The sequence below is a fragment of the Helicoverpa armigera genome, chromosome 2, assembly GCF_030705265.1.
Source record: "Helicoverpa armigera isolate CAAS_96S chromosome 2, ASM3070526v1, whole genome shotgun sequence".
Classification (NCBI taxonomy): Eukaryota; Metazoa; Arthropoda; class Insecta; order Lepidoptera; family Noctuidae; genus Helicoverpa; species Helicoverpa armigera.
The window spans coordinates 7,162,736-7,179,967 of NC_087121.1; positions in this window are offsets into that span (position 1 = coordinate 7,162,736).

Genomic DNA, 17,232 nt, shown 5'->3' on the forward strand with positions numbered 1-17,232 from the left:
TGACATCCTATTTTTGTGGTCAAATATTTACAGAATATAAAATACAGTTTCATTTGCAACTTTGTGTTCTCTGGATGTGAGAAAAAATAAAGAATGAACACAATAAACAGATTCAGATCAACTTTTGTAAGTAGACAACCATTTGGAAAAAGGTATGTTGTATTACAATATGTCAACCTCAAGAGATTAACAGTAACTGTGCCATGTTATTTTGGGTCCTATTATCAGACTTGTCAAAAGTAACTAGAACAAGGTCTGCTCAGAATGTCTAGTGATATTTTCGCTCTTTCAGAAAACTTATGCTATTTAAAACATAAAATCATCATAATCACAGTGATGATGATATTATCATTCATCGAGCATATCAAGTTTCCGGTGATTGGCAATATGATAAACTATTCAGTTAATGGTTAATGCCTCTAATAATATTACGATTTATATTCATGATACGTATCATAATTATATAGCTGTGAACCGCGGATACACCCAATGCAGACGAACTTCTTAACAAATTCGTATGAGGAGCACTCTGTGTTACTTAGCGTAGTAAACATTATTTCTATGAATGCTTTATCTTACATCGAAATCACTTCAGAAACCTAATCTGCAAAACTTAGAAACATAATAATCTCCCATGAAGTTCAAAATTTTCACCTGCAAGGCGCTTATGGTTTCAATTTAATAACTGGAAATTGAATAGAATTTAACTGAATACAGTTTGAAATATCCTACTAATATTATAAACGCGAAAGTTTGTATGTATGGATGTATGGATGTTTGTTACTCTTTCACGCAAAAACTACTGAATGGATTTTAATGAAACTTTACAATAATATAGCTTATATATCAGAATAACACATAGGCTACAATTTGTAAACATATTGTTCGAAATACTAAACCTGCGCAGACGAAGTCGCGGGCACCAGCTAGTATATCCTAAACCAACAAGATATCAATAGAAATCACTAAGATACCTAGTAACAGACTTTCCTATACCTAAATAATGTGAGTAGAAGCGTTGACGTGAATTAAAGTTAATTTAGTCAGCAATTGTCATTATTGAAACGAGCGAACCGTCTCTAATGATGTAGGATCATAGAGCCATTGTCATGAATAAATTTGTATTAGGCACACGAATATTTTATTACATAATATGGAGCAGTTGAGTAATAACATTATGATCTTATTATCATTTTATTCGTATATAGTCAAATCTTCTTGAAGCTATGTAAATAAAAAATCTTTAGTTTTATTTATGTTTACATTACTTCAAGGTAGGCGTTGTAATTAAAAATGAAAGACTCAATTAAGGTTTGAAGATCAAGTGGCATAAAGTAAATCTTCTTTCCGATGCCAGTTGAATTAAGCACTACACTTACAAGTCATAAAGAATATATTCAATGTCTATAAGGCTGTTTGAGACATATTTATTCATAGTAAGGCGAGCCACCGACATGTCATGTCAGCACCTTTTCTATGCAAGCCTTTGGCATAGGTTTATAATATTCAAATAAAGCCTATTGCCATCACTGGGCACGGTTCCAATCTAAGTTGCATGCTAGAAATATAACAGTCTGTATTCGATATTAATTCTCAGATCAGTGGTGAATTAAATTCAATTTGTATTCATAATACTATGATTGAACGCATCGGGAAACGGTACCAACCTCACGCTTCCTATTAGAAAGGGGTGAATTAATTTGATGTGCAAAGATAGGTAGATTGCAACACTTTGAGTCAAACATGGGAAACGATTATTCATTTTGTTGTGAGAATATTTAGTTAAAAGTTTGAATAAGATATTATAGTTAGTTTAACTCATATTACGAAAGTTAGATTTTAAAGTGAAAGTTTAGTTTACTGACGTTTGATGAATATTGAACACTCAATGAGCAGTGATGCATAAGAAATTCAATGAAAACATATGCGTAGCAGCAAGTCTGTCTCTCTGCTACGATTCGCTACGAATGCGTAGCAGCTGTCGCCACATCGAGAGACAGCATTTTTTTCTTAAGACATCATTTGGTTTAAAGATTATTTTTTTTAAACCAGTTTGATTGGATGCAAAGAGCCCTTTAGCTATTGACGATAAACCATCAATAAGTAGGCCTTGAACCAGATTCAATTTACAAGTTAAGTACATAAGTACATCGAGTAATATTATCGTTATTCACCAGCATTATATATTTGTTCGGCCTTTACAAAGAATTGTAGCGGGTGTTCAATTTCCCAGACCTGAAATGGGAAGATTAATTAACCATTTAGCCGATTGGATAAATATTTTTGCGAACTAAATGCTTTATAAAAACCTTGGTGGAATCAATTTGTGTAGCGTCAGATCGTTTTTTCTTTTTTTAAGTGATTACTCTAAAGGTTGTACTGTTCTATCTAGCTATCTGTGTTCTAAAGGTTATTAAAATACGTAGTTGGGGCTGAGCCCGCACACGCTGACTAGTTGAAAGTTTCCCGCCTACGTTCACCGTTTGACCTGTGTCCCTTAGTCGACCTTTCTAACTTTCACAGAACGGCCAATTGATATCACTTTCTTTAATTTTTATATCGACTTAATCTTGAAGTTCTATAAAATGAAATATAATACTAACATGTCAATTACAGACTCTCTTGTATAATATTTTTCCTTGAAGAAAATTGTCGACAAGTAAGATTTTTCGGAATCTGTTTTTAATTTACAAGAAAATGCTTGGAGAATGGAGGAAAACATGTCGAGTCATTAAACAGTAATTTTGGAATGGTTTTGCCTGTCAATTTCAACGAGATCTGAATTAACGAGTTGGGGAATTGTTAAACTATCTACACATGTATCTAAAACAGTTACTGCACCGGAATGTTTTCGGCAGTTTGGTTTGTTGTTTAAATACACATTAGAACATGTCAAACTATGAGTACCCAGAATCAAATTATATAAATATTTGTTTTCACCGTACATATGTGACTATAGCTTAATTGTAAATAATTTGCTCGACATAACGCTGTTAACGATTGTTATTATAATTACAAATAAATCAGTCACGCTAACATATGCAGTAATTTACCACTATTTGCAGAAATTCAATCAATATTTAATCATATTTGATTGGACACGTATAAAATATGATTATATTGCTAATATTGAATCATATTTGGTTGTCTTTATTGTCAGAATAATGTGCAATAACATATTTGTTAAATCGCACAAGCTAGCCCAACCGGAGAGCAAAAACAGGTCTGGAATAATTTATGAACACTCGAACATAAGCCACCAAACGAAATGTACTTGTAACCGAATGAAGGAACGAGTGGGGAGGCCATTTGTGAACCGATAAACAATACGAGTGGCGCAGGAATCACCCCTAAACTGGCTTGTTGCCGGCTGCTAAATAATGTGATCAAACTTAATATTAAATTAGCTGTTCAATAACATTGTATGTTCTCTGATGCAGAGGTGATTTTATTAGTCTCAACAGAGCTTAAGCCCGAGCAAGGAACGTAAAGAAACTTCGGCCGACCCAAAAGTTTTGTCATGTAACAATGTAATTAGCCCCTAGGAGTTTGCCGGCCCGTAACTTGTAACAAATTCTTTATCTCGCCCGCCGTTTTCACTCACTAAAATTTAAACTGTGGTTACATGATTATTTTAATTGCTTTTTCGGAATTCGTACCTCACACTTCAGTCTTTGTATCAAAAGTCGGAGTTATTTCATCACTCCCATACTTGTTCGTCTAGTTTAGTTTATTTAGAAGTTTAAATGTAATTTGTTTTTTAATTAATTTTTAATTGGTTACAAAGTATTAACGTAACATTATGTATCTTGCTTAATTATACATAGCCAATGTATAACTTACGAAAACATAGCCACAAGTATGCACATGCGGTTAGTTAACTGTAAACAATTTCGCCGCTGAATCTTTTTGAGAATTAATTCACAAAGCGGCTTCGTTGTATTATTCGGGAGAACACTTCACATTAATATTTGATCGTAATTTAAGTTAGTTACACACATGAGCGGAATCTTGCTTAAGATTAATCCTCTGGCTGGAGTTAGTAAAGCTCTCGCGGCCTGAGTTGCTAAGGTTGTTAGCAGTAGTGGCCTCGTCGCATGTTTATTTCAGAGATTGCGAGGGTGTAACTTGAGACTGTTTGCTGGTTTTGAGGGCGGCGCGCAAACACTGCCTCCCGCGTATATACAACAACTTAACGAGCCAACTCCGACTCATCTGGGAATTTTGTGGGGCGGGGAACGGTGAATGTCGTCAATAAAACTTTATGGTAAAAACAAAATAATATTTACTTTGAATAACTTAGGAGTGTACAATGGGACGGAGAACAGTGTGGGCGACAATAAGCTCGGCAGAGCGCAGTTTGTTATCGGCGGCGCGGCGCGAGTCGGCGACACAATCGCGCTCGACTCGCCGCGCCTGAATACACACGCGACGCGATGTTCACTCCGCGACGGATATTGGGTAGGCGAGCGCACGGTTTAAACTGAACACTTTCCTTACAAAGCGAAAAGTTTCTACTAAATGCATACGGCCGTCCCGTTTGTGCGCTCAACTTTACATTTGTCAAGTTACAAACTTTCAGTCGCACTAACTAGACCACTGCCAGACCTACGAGTATAAAGTTTAAAATTTGCGCTTCTGTTATACTTCAAGTTATCTCACGCGTCGTCGTGAATTCAATACGTCGTCGTTGTGGTATCTTATACGGAATCACGTTTATTCATTTTCGTAGTTGCTTTGGTAATAACTGCAATTGAAACATTCGCCTTTGAAATATAAGCGAAATTAAGTACTAAAATATACTCTAATTAAACCATAATATTTAGGGAACCTTTGTTTTCCAACTTTCAGATATTTTTAAATCATTATCGCTCAGTCGGACCACTGAACAATAGGCCCTCGGTTAATGTTTATGATATCTTTATTAATTGGTCCCATACTAAAATGCAGGTTTTGCCTTAACTTTTAATAAACTACTCAAACAAGTGTTTATCTAGGAAACGTCCAAGAGCGTAAAACACTTTTGAAGCTAAGTATTGCGATTAAAAGATAAGCGGCATTCCTCGAAACAGACACGCCCTGGACTTAAAACGGAAAATTACATCAATCCTTTCCGAGGCTCGTAGTAATTTATTTTTCAATTAAATATAAAGGTGTAGTTAGTGAGCGCAGCGGTGGCGGATGAATGGTTTTCTAATGAATCTGGTGCGAACTTCGTTACCTTAATGGATAACATGAGCGTCCACGTCTCACAATGGCTCACGTACGGAACAATGTACTCCGGCTTCGAGCCTCACATGTTGACAACGGGGAATTTTTGCTTGTTTACTTTTAATCACGTACGTAGATCATAAAGAAATATCGTATTATTGAAAAGAAAATTACTGTCAACGCAGCAACAGCCTCATTATTTTTGCATAATAGTTGCCAAGTCTTTTCTTTGAACACGCAATCAAATAAACACATTATGTTTTTATACACATAATCCTTTTCCATGTAAAACTACCCAGCACAGACGTAAACTTGTTATAATGGCGTAATAAGTGTATCATATTTACATTTGACTTCACCGAGCAAAATGGGCTTGATGTTATTTTATCATGATCCTAAGATAACAAACCTACGGGAAAGTTATCAAAGTAGGTCGCTTTAAGCAAAGCGAATCTGCCAATTCACGGGGCTTAGCAACGTAGAAGAAGTATAAGAGTCAAGACTTATCTTGGTGTATTGCCCGTTTAGCGGATTATAGGGAATTGGGGGTGATCCTTCTAACATATTGAACTACTCGTAGCTAAATTAGTTTCGTACTAAGTCATGTTAGGAAGGTGCAATTTGTTCATATTTACTTTTACAATTTTATGGCATAAGTATGAGCTCAGGTTGTACCTATGTGCACCTAGTGACAATGTGGTAAACTGCTAGTAAATAAAAAAAAAACAACAATTACAAAAAACATAATTTTTCAACCGTCAACTAAAAACCCATATTTTTTAAATTCATTCGTATTTCAAATACTGGAAGAGTAGACGGTAGTACCTAGTAAGAAGACGTAATAATTTGTTTCTAGTAATGTTTATTACGTTTGGGAATTATTTTGTTGTTACTAACCTTAAAGTACCTATTGATGGATTCCTAGCATATAACAAAACATTTCTAAATGAAGGGAAAACACAATTTCCTGGATATTTTCATTGTGGTTCTCGAGAAGAAGCTTAAGCAAGTAATTTTGTTGCTACAACTACTCCGAAACACATCCTTTAACGACTTCTACTTAATTTTCTTTACACATTAAAAAGGTAGCATAAAGTTGTAAAACCTTTATGTGGATTGATGACGACACTTCGCAAGCACGCGTAATACCACATAAACCCTAATGCCACATAAAGACATACAAATTACTTCGCTGCAATATAACAACATGAAGTTGAGCAAAAATTTACGAATTCCAGGAATTGTGAGTGAACTGTACAAGACCCCTGTAACATATCGCGTCACAGTGATGTAGATATCATGTCTTATGACAACGCAGGTATTTCGCTGGATAATCCTTCGCGAAGAATTTCATATTTCACTGGCGAATAAGTAGCGTATTATTTCGCGTGAGACAGGTGTCGCTCTCGTCAGCCGCCTAAATTCATCTCTGTATAGCAGGTGCAGGTAAAACGACGCTCCTAATCCGGCCCTGACGGCTGCTCTCGCTTTATGTAGTGCTGCCTTAAGATAAGGATGAACCGAATTCACGACGTGTCATTCACCTACTCTCTGTTATTCTGCTTATATAATTTTAAGCATAATAAGTTATAATTTGTTTACAAATAAACAAATAATGAGTCGTTTATTAACTTCTTTTGTACATAATTTGCTTAATTTTAAATAAGTGCTGATATATAATTTGCCTGAACTAGGTAGAACCTGTGCTTCAGGCGTATATGATTATATTCTACTTACTTATTACTTTATGGGTTATATTTTCGTAGTCTCCTGAAGCTATGTAGTCAGTAAAACCACTTACAGGCTGTACAGAATTTGCACTCAAATTTAAATCCCATGTGCAATGTCCGACCATCAGATATTAATGTTTGTAAAATGTATAACGGAATTTCGGAATGTCTGATGTTCAGTATTTCAATATTTGTTGCCTTACGGCGTGTGGAAGTTAAGTAATGTTCTTAATTAAATTAAGTATTATTAAAATTACCATAATGTAAGAATATTAAGTTATTAAGAAACAATCTGTAAATATTTGAATCTTTTCTGATCCATAGTTTATTTTGGGGATAGTGAAGCCTCGTCTGTGATGCTACGAATAGTTACCTGCTACCTATAGGTATCAAGTTTACTATAGTCGACAAAAGTTGTGATATTACTTTTATAGATCTACCTGTTATAGAGGAAATTTAAGTCGACCGGCATTTCATTTGTGATTTTCTTCGAGGATAAAATTGCCATTTTCAAAGGAACTACAAAAATGGATCTCTGTTTACTATATTCCTTGTAACGTTCCAGCGGCGGCATACAGTAGGATACATAGGAATTTAATACCAAGTATACGAGTAAGTTAACTTACCTTTTATATTTAACATAAACCTTTTCATAAAATTGCGCGCTTAAAACTCACACATTACACAGAATGTTTGCGGAGTAAGGTAAAAACAAAGGGCAATAAAATAAATTGTTCCTTTTGAATTACCCCATCAAATACCACTCGGCAACAATGGAGCCTTCTGATGAATTATCAATTTTCTCTTTGTCACACGCCAAACAAAAACTCGCGATCATCGTACCTGGGGAGCGCGTTATCTTGGCAGAGACATATGACCATTATTTGTACGTGTGCGTCTGATGGCTGCATGTGTGTGTGCTATATCAATCAATCGGTGACGACAGTCGGATTGAAAGTATGTCCCGTTGATCGAATCACCAATATGTATATGACATTACAAAAGCTTTTCTGCAGCCAGTTGATTTGATTACTCGAATTCTTTCCACCCGCTTCGTTTAAGCCGTCCTCAAACCACGTCTTTCTCGCTACGTTGAAAGAATGTCACATATGTAGGTCATAAGCCACTCCAGCAATAGCAGAAATAGATTTTGTTGAAGTACGCTGCACCTGTATATTTATTTAACTTGCTTTTATTATATGTAGTTTCTTTTATAACGGAAAGTTTATTACAAAAGCATGATATAACAGTAAAAGCGAAAACATATTTCAGCCTTTAAATATTTTCAATAAAACGTAGCGTCATTAACAGGCGACAGAAGTATTTTTGATTAAAAAAAAATATGACGCAGGAATTATTGGATAATACGATGCGGATATTAACGAAGTGATCATATAGTTTATTCATAAATACGTATTCATTATGCACATGAAATTGCGAATTAATGCTATCATCAAAACAAACAGAAAAGGTTATTAATTACAAAGTATTAGCGTAGGTCGAGGTACCTGCGGCGAGGATCAAGGGAGGTCCAACAATTTGTCATTGTTATAAATTGTAGTTATCAACGTCTGAGATGATAGCGTGAAACCTGATAGGGTTCCAACGTTTCAGGCATTGTATGTAAGTGGCACATGTATTATTTCACACGTCAATAAGCAGCGAACAATGCTCGTGATACATGGACGCAACTATCAAAGGTATGGAGTGAGATAAAATGCCTCTCCAACTTTTGTATATCTCTCTTTTTGTTTTATCTACAGACTCAAGAACAATTGAACAGTTGAAATAAATAGGTAATATGTTTCCGTAAAAAAGCAATACACTTAAAAGTAAAAAATGTTAGTTTTTGGAATGACGATTCGCGAATTACTATGTCAATCTCAAAAGAAAGTCCCATTTTTGGTTAATCAAGAAGTTGACATCTCAACATACGAACTTATAAAGCCATAACTTTGTTAGTAATTTAATTGTGATGTTTCAATAAGTTACGTGTAAGCCAGCCTTAACAATTCATTTTGTAATTATCTTTACTCGATATGAAACTCTCGCGTGCGGGAGTTCTCCGCCCTTTTTAATCATCCAAAGTTACAATTTGTTTAAACTCCTTACACATGTAAATCTACGAGTACAAGAGGAATTGAGTAATTTTATTATTTTTCCCCCGCTGTCGTCGCTTTTCGTAATTGGATTTGAGTAATTTCGATGAACAGATTTCGACAAACGTTACTTCTGACAAAAGGGAGACACATTTTTTAAGCATATGTAGGTACGTACTAAACATGTTCAAGTTGATGCTAAAGCATATATCTAATGAAGCATTTTCATCTCATAATGTAACATTTTATCCCTCCATGTTCAACCCGCGCCTAGTCTATAAAATTCAAAATTATGGCCCGGGTTTCATAAAATTGTTGTTGGTATTTTAATTTTTTTCATGGCTATAAACACCGGCTGTCCTAATACGCATTCAGCATAATTTCTGTGGTTTCGTAAATTAGCATAATAATTAAGAATCCTGGCGAAAATCAAAGTTAATGGGAACATATAAATGTTTGTTTTAATTAATTATTTGAAATTCGTCGTAACTTTTCAATCATCGTAATAACAAAACTTGCGTCTTTTGATGTTTACATAAAAACGTACCTGATCCTAATTGGAAATTTGGAGTCTTATTTTATGTACCTATGTTTTTGTTAATATATGAATTACTAGGTATTGGACAAATGATATATTATGTAGTTAGAATCAATTATTGATAAGTACGTCATGACAGAGATACTTACACTATTGGCCGAGCAAGCCTTGTTAACGAGTAGTGTTCATTAAATGTTACAGTACTTTACACAGAGTATTTATAAATAAAATAAAAATATCATTGTGAATATTGAAGGGTTTTAATCTGTAGCTTACGTCCAAATATCGATGTGTGTATGTTATATTTTTGTTATTAGTTAACAAGAGCTAAAACTGGTTCACATTTTGTGTATACCTATGTGTGTACCTAGATGTTTCATAGAATATAATATACAAAATAAAGAATTTATTCCATCTGTCACTTAACTAAATGATTTATGCCTTTACTTAAGAGCTACAGGAAAAATAAAAGTTCCGTATAAATATGGCTCCCTGTCATTAAGGCTAGTGACAACTTTAACAAATGATGTATGACAACGAAAAGGACACAAAAGTTTATGTCACGGAAGCCGCAGACACAAAATCCTTTAATATAATTCGTATTTAAGTAGTAGATATCTAAATGATTATATTTTAAATACTTAGGTATTTTTCTGAAGTAGGTGATCTAAAACTTATAAATTCTGATTCCAAATAACACGTTTCCCACGTAACGTTTTAATATCAGGTACCTACTCGTATGAATGAGGAAATACTTTGACGAATCGTTAAAGCCCTCGTATTGTATGCGCCATGTGGAACCGTGGGCGTACAGGGCCGGGGGACTTCGACTGCTAATGTTAATTAAATATGACACAATTACATAATAACTGTCAAACCTGTGATCCCCAAGGGTTAAGCAGAGGCGTGCACTGTTGTAAACTAACAGCTCTATCTATTTTAATTAGGTCCCAGGTGACATAAAGCTCATTGTTATGTAATCAATAATGTAATAAGGCATTGTTTAATTAAGAATAAACAATAGGTATAATGTGAAAGTTCAAAATAGCTGCCAAACTAAATAATTAATTAAAACTGCTACACTGAAATTACCGTACACCAGTATCGATATGAAATATTTAATTTAACTGAAGCGTTTTCAATAAAAAACATTACAATGGTAATAATAAAATAGCGTTATCGGCGAGCGCGAATGTGTACAAACGAAACATCACGGCAGAAGAACTCAAAGGATTTGATATTTCGCAAATGATCGTTATTGGTGGTGAGCGGAGGCAGCTGTGTATCTGTACCCGTCCATTGGGTCGGGCGATGTTGTTTGTTCGAGAGCTTCCGGCTGTCAGCCCTAAACCAATACGGTAATGACATCGACCACTCACCGCGAAAGCCTTCAAAGTTATATCCATTGTCTTTATTCAGTACCAACCTGGGTCAGTGCGAATGAACGGTCCACTTAATCAGTTATCCTGATAACAGCCGTATCACTATTCTGAACATAATTAATATTCATGCAAAGGGTTGGTCCGTTTCCTGGAATTTACATTGCTGTCATAAAGAACTTTATTGTACTGTGTAATTACAGGGAGTTTTTGTGGAGATTCTATCTATATATTTGTTAATAAAAAAAGCTTTTCCTTCCTGGTTTTGTACAAGTTATTTGTGTCGCTATCGGTAATACGAAATTCGTAATGAAGTGCGCATTCATTATGAATTTCGCGGTAAATTTTAATTGGCGGACAACATGTGCAGTCGTACATATTTGATGAGTAAGATCATTATTAAGTTCTTGAAATATTTTCGTTTGTAGTGACTTTTACTGAAAACCTGCCGAATTGCTGAATATTTATTTCATGTACCTATATATCTTTACTCTTCCGTATTATCATCATTCTAAGAACCATTAATTTCGAACATGGTGGATTTACTTTTGAAATTCCTCTATAGTAAGCTTTCCTACGATAACGTTTTACTCTTCCCTATTTGAAACTCAGAGCGCGCTCGAGCTAGCCAAACGCGGAAGGATATCCAGTAATCTAATTCATTTTCTTCCGCAATCACTGGAATCCCATGGCATTTCAATAAAATGTTATCAATAGAAGTCCCGTTTTAAATCACAGTCTCCGCTTCCCTTTCGCTTACTATCGTTTGCCAATATCGACTTGTATATTTCCTAATACAATAAAAGAAATAGGAGGGTTGTCGTTAGACCAGGTAGCAAGTCAAGTGGCTCGGTATTTTCCGGAACAATACAAAGAATTATAAGAAAACGAAAGTCATCGGTCGTTCATTTCGTTTCGTTCTGCGCCATCAGGTTTTAGTGGAGGCAGAAGGAGCGGCCATTACGGCCCTGATAGCTCGGACATCTACCTAATTGTCTGTGTTTCGATAGTTTTGCTATACTCGCAATATCGCATTCGATACACGGCTGTTGTTGTTCGCTAACTTTTATAATTTGTTTCCTTAATATCTTTGTTACACTGATGAGTAACTTGTAGTGAAACAATCTTTGTTTTTATAGGCGGACTTCTTAAGAGATTTCATGTTGTTCGAGCTTATCGTTGAATTGCCTCCCTTTGTTGGGTCTTTGTCTTAACTTTGCGTAGACATGTAGGCGTGTAAGTAGTTTTGGTTAATGAGAATTTTATAGCGATTGGAATCACGCCCACAATTTGGTTCAATTTAATTCAATTGAAAAGATATTCTAGTTTGAAAGAAAACATAATCCTGAGGCTTGTGACATCACTTCGAGAATGTAGACAGTTTCTCAGAAGTCAACTGGAATAAGCATTGCGATACGTTTGACACCCTCGAACTTTGTTATTGGTATCTTAGGTTCCTAGTAACGGGTCGCAGACTTTGCAGCACAGGCGCTTGCAATTCGTGGAACTATGATCGCTGGCGTATGATAGTCCTTTCAAATAACACGCTATATGTCAAACTGACATGTCTAAGATCACAGTACCTAGATACCTACTTTGATTTTGAATCATTTTATACTTTATTCTTCGTTCTATTCAGATTTCTGCATGTTTCAGGTCTGAAAACTAAACTTAAGTAGGTGTTAGGTTAAACCAAGATAACGTATACGATTACAGTTGTTTGTTTCCGCGAACTTTGATGTAGTTTGAGTCTACATGTTCACAAACACCCACTCGGCAAAGCATTGAAGAACATAGGCCATGGCTGAAACACGCAATGCAGTGGTATTTAGTGCATAGATACGAACCGCACATTCCTCACAACCATTGTGGCTACTCATCAGATACTAAATAGCTATTGATGATAACATTTTTGAATTAGGAAACTAAAGCTCCACTTTACGATACATAAAGGAGAACAGTACCTTATATTAATCTGACAAATCTTTATACTATACAAAGCTGGAAATGCAATCTTCTCGACTCAAATGAACACCGTTATAATTAAGCCTTTGAACAGAATAGATTTTAAAGACGTTTGCTTAATATACCTGAAGTAGAAAGTTTCACGAACGTACAATTATACTTCTCTAATTATATTAATTACACAAATAAATAGACATCGCTGGGCCAGAACTCTCGGCGGCCAAGTTTAACTAACTTACACCATTAATTTATTTAAAGCACGTAAAACGATTCCGTGCTACGGTTGAGTTTGTTTGCCCGCAGATATTTCCAATCGAGATAGACTTATTTTCACTGAAACGGAATTCATATTTTTAAAAGTCAATACTACATGAACGTTTTTTAATTAATCAGCGCAATTTATCCTGAAATATACTTCGCTAATTACGCTTAAAATTATTTGTATCGACTTTCGACGTCAACAATAAATAATAAACAGGAAAAATATGAAATAGGTCAGGATTTTGTTTGCTCTACATATTTTAGATATTTTTGTAAATCTATTGCAGGTATTTAGTAACGCAGCATTTCAAACAAATACCAACCCCTATGTGCAAACTAATTAATAGTAGCAAACATCGAGCTGCGAATATATTGCCATTTGTGTTGAGCGTTTTTCGATACTCGACATACGTTTAAATATAACTATTTGTTCAGCGTGCATTTGTGTAACGTTGAAGGCCTCCGATATTTTCATGTGAAGTTTATTTGTAATTTACGGAACTTTTTAAATAACTTCCTCGAGAAAGCATTCCTTAATTCATTCAATACCTTCCCCTTGATCTACAGTCATAAAATTCAGTTGTCAGGGAATAACATTAAGAGAATTGCAAGAAACCCTCGGAGGCAATAAGCAAAAGAAATCGTTTGCTTCGAGCACGGACAATTACATTCGGGCCCCGAGACTATCCTTCTTTCAAGTTTCAATTCGCATTTCTTTATTGGAATCGAAACGATTAGGTTCCGAATGTTTAACTAGTGCGCCCCTCGATATCGCCGTTTATAACATAATTTTCTTTAACTATAAACATTACTTAACGACTTGCGATCCCTTCCAATTTGTCCCTTCGCATTTTTGGGAAGAAAAAGTAAATTAGGACGACTTTTGAATAAGCTGTTCCAATAATTAAAGGATTTCTGCTGCGCAGAATACGCTCTGGACTCTTTGGTAAAGTTTTCTTTTAAACGAAAAAATAATATATTTAGAGGAGAATACACGCTACGTTTATATTTAGCCTACTTATACGTCACAAAACATCGAATAACATTCTCGATTAAAACGCATAAATATGAATTCTTTTAAAAAGGTTTAATGTAGCGTACGATTTGTTCATTTTTGCTATTCATAGCAGATTTTTATTGCTGCCGATTCAGTGAGCTTTGGTAACGCAATTTCATATAAAAAGTACGAGTCATCAAAATAAATAAAGGAAACACGGTATATTAAAATGTGTTACAAGGGTATTACATTGAATAACAGTCGTTCCTCACTAGGAGTTACCTTTGTTGCCGATTCTGGGAGCGTATGTGGAATGTAATTGTAGCGTGCCAACCGAGTTCCATCTCCTACGGGACTCCAGTACCTTCGCACGCACGCGCAAAATGCCTTAACACACCTACCTAGTAATATACCATAACTATAAATTCTCCACCATTTGCATACATCAAAATCCCAATAGTGAGTGACCTGGAGCTTATTACGGGAGTCCTTGAACAACACAGTGTGAAAATTGATGAAGTACTGACCGCAGTGACTCGTTCGACGATGAATAATACGCAACGCATCGGATCAAGCAATAACCGCACCGCAATGATGTCAAGGTATCATAACTGACTAACCAGGTTGTTATAAAAAAAATACAACTTCAAAATATTAAATCTAATATGAAGGAGTAATATGAAATCCTTATTCTCTTTAAAAATTTGAGAGAATTAATTTCAACCCCTAGTGTGCCGAAATTGAGTAGGTACTCTGCATTCGAGGTAACTTAGTAAATAAATAAATATAGAAGACATTTGAGACCGGTGTTTGTATGAGGTGCGAGCGAATTTTCGGGTCACCGCTCGCGTCTCTAAGGAAACGTTTTTGTCAAAAGGAGAATTTACTTTGATTTGGCTTCTTGAATGTTTAACAAATTCTTGCATATTCCGCAAAGTTTGAGTACTTTTCAATATTTTGTGAGAAATCTTTCTTTTGTTGTAGGATTAATTATAATTATGAGGCTGGCAATTAACTTTTACCAATGATGTGATATTTCATATCAATTAGAGTTGCAAGTTCCGTGTAAAGATGAGCAGTTATATATTATGCGAGGCGTGAGGAGTGGCACGTGAATGTGGTGGCAGGGCCCGGGCCGCGCGCCGAGGCGAGACAGTGCGGATCGGCTCGCCGAATCTCTGTAGGAATGTGCACCGATTTAATCCTTGTGTATTAGAGGCCGAGCTGAGCTGCTGTCACCGGAAAGATATATCACACGCTCTAATTGCGAATATTACATATGTATCTCTCTAGCTAATGAATGCCAACTGCTAGCAGCTAATTTCATTGATATAAATATTTTAGTTAACTCTGTACCAACACAAAGGCGCCGAGGGAAGCCGTCTGTATTCTAACAAATTAGACTTTTGACAAATTAAGTTTTGTGTTTTGACACTTCAAATTTTCTTGTTGGGCCCCTTGGGAGGCTTAAGCGAATTAAAGACCTCTGAGTAGGCTATACAAACAAATTACTTTCACTATGTAAACAGTTTTTAACTGTTTTTAATTTCCTTATAATTTTCAGATTGCACCTCCAAAAACTTACTATGTAAGTTCAGTAAGTAGGTACATTCGAGCAAGTACGACACGGGTGCCTGAAATGATAACGAATACCGTTTTTAACTCAACCTCTTTTGGATGATAACAAAGTATCGGTTTCATGTAAAGGTTGCTGAAATTATTAAGATAAATTATTAAAACAATTTTATTGTGACACTATAACCGATTATTTTATTTGCAGTAGTTACCAAGCTCAAGAGAGGTATAAGACAAGTAAACGGGCTTTCAATTTGATTATTTTTTCATGTTTATACGTTTTGTACTATGTGTATAATAAAATGAGTCCCTACAGTATAATTGTGTTCTTATATGTCCCCCAATAGGTATAGATAATGGCAAAAGCATGTTCTCGTGTCGTTACCCGATGGTACTTATGTGGTTTTAATTAAGTAAATGTTACAAGTTATAGAAAATTACTTCTGTATGTTATTCTGGTAGCTCGTCTTTAAAAGCACTTGGGATAGGTACCCAGACGTCGTTAGGACTTTACACAAGTCTTGAAGTTTTATTTTTACGTTTAATATTCCAGATGCCTCTAGGGACCGATTTAAAGTTTTATGTGTTTATAGCGGACTATGATTTATTCAAGAATTTTTCCTAATGTAAGCAGTTAGTATAGGTACACCTGCTTCTCGCTGCGTTAGCGATACTTTTAAATAAATTTGATCTGTGTGCGCTGTTATTTTTCGCTGACCGCAAGCGTGGTGTTGCGAGCCCTCAATTTTCATGTGCACAGCACGTTAAACGATTTGTGAAAGAGATAGCTACATGCTAACAGAGAAATTTCCGATTGATGTGGTTGATACAACTTTGCATTAATTCGTTTCCAGCTCTAAACCTATCTGATGAATAATAAATACATTTTCGCAAATGTATTTAAATCGCTTTTTAAGGATTCCATTGTAAAACTAAACTGTGGAATCAGATTTAACAAAAAGTCATTCACCCTTTTTGCATAGGTCATCAATATTCATCAACGTTTTCAATATTGATAAGTTTTATTTGATTTTCCGTCCAGTAACGTTATAACGAACTTGTGTTATTACGGCACACGATCTTTCTGCGGTACAGTCACCATATTTTTTTAATTTTATCAATAGTACTTACCTACTTATACTCTGTTGATCGAAGTACTTACGTACATTTACCTACAAGAGGTTATAAAATTCTTCTTCAGGGGCTTCAACTAATCTCATGTTATGTAAGTAACGTAAGAAATCTTATTAGGTTACGGATAAGTCGTGGTGGCCTAGTGGGTAAAGAACCAACCTTTCGAGTATGAGGGTGTGGGTTCGATTCCAGGGTCAGGCAAGTACCAATGCAACTTTTCTAAGTTTGTATGTACTTTCTAAGTATACTTAGACACCAATGGCTGATAAAAAAGGTGAAGGAAAACATCTTGAGGAAACCTGGACTATAAAGTCTGAAATCACCAACCCGCATTGAGCAAGCG